This window comes from Eurytemora carolleeae, unplaced genomic scaffold (assembly GCF_000591075.1).
Source record: "Eurytemora carolleeae unplaced genomic scaffold, Eaff_2.0 scaffold308, whole genome shotgun sequence".
Classification (NCBI taxonomy): Eukaryota; Metazoa; Arthropoda; class Copepoda; order Calanoida; family Temoridae; genus Eurytemora; species Eurytemora carolleeae.
The window spans coordinates 318,752-322,370 of NW_019396484.1; the positions used below are offsets into that span (position 1 = coordinate 318,752).

General features: G+C 29.2%; 1 long non-coding RNA gene across 1 annotated transcript; it reads right to left on the reverse strand.

The window, feature by feature from the left end:
- Nucleotides 1-1,142: 1,142 nt before the first annotated feature.
- Nucleotides 1,143-1,786, reverse strand: LOC111704134 (uncharacterized). The gene is made up of 2 exons (XR_002765756.1): nucleotides 1,645-1,786; nucleotides 1,143-1,214 (listed from the first exon to the last, which is right to left on the reverse strand). It is a non-coding gene; the product is annotated as an uncharacterized LOC111704134 (long non-coding RNA).
- Nucleotides 1,787-3,619: the final 1,833 nt, after the last annotated feature.

Consider the following 3,619-nt stretch of genomic DNA (forward strand, 5'->3'; position numbering starts at 1 on the left):
ATTTGCTTAAATTCACTTTAGTTTTGAACATGAACCATAATACATAGGACGAGAAACGTACACAATATTTAAAAAAAGACATTTTGTTTAAAAATAAGTAATATTAAGTAGTTTGCAACTACTCTAGATAACTAAACGACATTGCTTTAAGATAATTGAGGGCACAATAAAAAATACTGGCAAGTATAAAAAATAATTTCCCTCTTTTTAAAGCATAAATATATATTTTTTTTACAAAATTAGTTGTCTTCACATTTCCATTCTTGGCAAAGATTGGCGGAATTTAGTTATTCCCAGTTCTATTTTATAAAATTGGAATTATCTGGATAGAATATACTATCTGGATAAAAGTTACTTTTTTAAAATAGGAATTATCTGGATAGAATATACTTTATAAAACAGGAATTATCTGGATAAAGTTACTTTATAAAATAAGAATTATCTGGATAGAATAAACTTTATAAGATTGGAATTATCTGGATAAAAGTTACTTTATAAAATAGGAATTATCTGGATAGAATATACTTTATAAAATTGGAATTATCTTGATAAAAGATAATTTATAAAATATGAATATCTGGATAAAAGTTACTTTATAAAATAGGAATTATCTGGATAGAATATACTTTATAAAATTGGAATTATCTGGATAAAAGATACTTTATAAAATAGGAATTATCTGGATAAAAGTTACTTTATAAAATAGGAATTATCTGGATAAAAGTTACTTTATAAAATAGGAATTATCTGGATAGAATATACTTTATAAAATTGGAATTATCTGGATAAAAGATACTTTATAAAATAGGAATTATCTGGATAAAAGTTATTTTATAAAATAAGAATTATCTGGGTAAAATATATTTTATAAAATAGGAATTATCTGGGTAAAAGTTATTTTATAAAATAGGAATTATCTGGTTAAAATATATTTTATAAAATAGGAATTATCTGGTTAAAATATATTTTATAAAAAAGGAATTATCTGGTTAAAATATATTTTTTAAAAAAGGAATTATCTGGGTAAAATATATTTTGTAAAATAGGAATTATCTGGGTAAAATATATTTTATAAAATAGGAATTGTCTGGGTAAAAAAAAAATATAAATATTTTTGATATTTTGATTCTTCGGTTCTTTTCGCGGAGTTATTAGACATTGTAGATTTTTTGCAGGCTCCGCTCATACTTCTTCAAGATAACATTCCTCTTCACCTGGGTAAAATAGATTATCATAAATGAATAAAATCTTTGCTACAAACTGAACTTCGTTAAATTCGGACTCTGGACCCACAAAATAGAGAAATTTTTGTAAAATCTTTACAGTTTCCTACTCCGAAAAGTCTTTATATTATTGTTTTGTTTTGATACCCCATTTAGGCGTATTATTTAGCTTATAACAATCAAAGATTTAAATTCCTCTAGAAATATTTAAAAAACTATTAATATAATCAAGTTGAAATAAAATATCTTAATTTACAGGGTGTCCCAAGACACATAACAGTAGCAAGACGACTTAAAGGTAATATTTGATATTTTATACAATTTGCCGAATCATTTTCGTAAACCTAATTAATTATTTTATGTAAAAGAAAGTTGACAAACAAATGCCGCAAATAATTTCAAAGCTCTAAGACGACCTGACCTTCATGGTTGGTGTAAGATCTCCATCAGCTAGACTAAAATCTTTTGGCAAAATCATCCAACGAGCAATTCGCTGAGCATTACTGGTCGCACGGCCATTAGCTCGGTCAATTCCAGCCTAAATATTCAAAATTAAACAAAATATTCAATTTTAAGCGAATTTATATCCCCCACTTTTACTTTACAATTTTATATTCTCGGGTCTATAAAGTTTTATATTTTGCGAATTTTCATTCAGATAATCCCGTATTATTATAAAACTTGAACTGAAAAAAAACTTATTTATCCAAAAGGCTTGTATTATCATTTGAAAAAATATGTTTTTGTTGTGAATCGCGACAAAAAACATTCTTTTCCAGTAAAATAACACAAGGCAATAAATATAGTTTTTATTTCTTAAATGTTTTGATTAGTAATATTAATTTTTAACCGAAAATTCTAGTTTATCTAGTGTCGATCGACTTTCATAGTCACAATATCTCTAACAACAATTTCCCCAACAATTTCCCAAGCATCAATTTCCCAAACAACAATTTCCCAAACAACAATTTCCCAAACAAAAATTTCCCAAACAACAATTTCTCCATCAATTTCCCCAACAATATGCCCAACAACAATTTCTCCATCAATTTCCGCAACAATTTCCCCAAAAACAATTTCCCCAAAGTTTTTCCAAACATTAATTTCCCCGACAACAATTTTCCAAACATCAGTTTCTTCATCAATTTCCCCAACAATATCCCAAACAACAATTTCTCCATCAATTTCCCCAACAATTTCCGAAACATCAATTTCCCCAACAATTTCCCCAACTTCAATTTCCTCACAACAATTTCCCAAATAACAATTTCCCTGACCAACACCAACTGAAAATAAAAATGTGCAACTTTTCCAATATACAAAATGCATGAAGTGATTTAGTGTATTTCAATATTTTGAAATATTTTATGCATGGGGAAATTGTTTTTGAGGCTAAAGTTAATATTGGGGAAATTACTGTTAGTGAAATAAGTGGTTGGGAAAATACTTTTTGGAAAATTAAAATTTCTCGAGACAGGATATGACTCTCAGATATGACTTTTATGGGTCGAGATCAAGAGCTAAAGTGATTAGCTTTCAGCCTATACCCCCTTTCATTTTTCCTTTACTGTCCCTTTAAGTAAATTCCGAGCTGTAATTAAATGAATACAAATACCGGAACAAGTTTGGTTTTGCAGAAATCAATGAGAAGTCCAACACTCCTCTCTTTATAATGATCTCGAGTCTGAAATATTATTAAACATCAGGGACGATACTTTATAGTTCAGGGGCGTGCACAGGAATTTTTCAGAAGGAGGCTGACAATTTTTTGCAGCACTCGTTTGGGCCTGAGAACCCTTTGGAAAGAATATATTTTATTGATCCAGGGGGGGGGCGGGAGAATCTCAGCCCCCTGCTCAGGTTTTATACGTAATTTAATTAATAATTTATTTTTATTAATTATTAATTCTAATTAATTAATTTTCATGTAGATATAACCTTGAATCTAATTCTGACTTGAATTCATAATTTAATTTCTTTAAATATTGAAAGTTGAACCACGTCAGTTCTAGTAGGAAACATGAAAAACCTATATCTATATCTTTGCAACCCAATCGCGTAGAGTAGACCTTTGGTATTTAAGTTTGTGATTTAGCTGTTATAGAGCTGTTAAATCTACATAATCCACATAAATTCAGCCTGCTGTGAAAAGTCTCATCAATTATTAAAACAGGGTCAACTTTGAAGTGTCGCAATCTCCTTTACATTTACATTTAAGCACTCTAAGGCACTTGACGTTTCCCGCCCCATCCTAGTTTCTTTGTCCTGAAACTCTCATTTTTGACACTATAGTTGTGAAAGTTTCTGACTTTTAATTAATAGTAGTTTAACCCTATCCCTGCTGGGTTGCTTGAAAACCAGGATATGCTGCGGGGGGGGGTCAATTTGACCCCCCC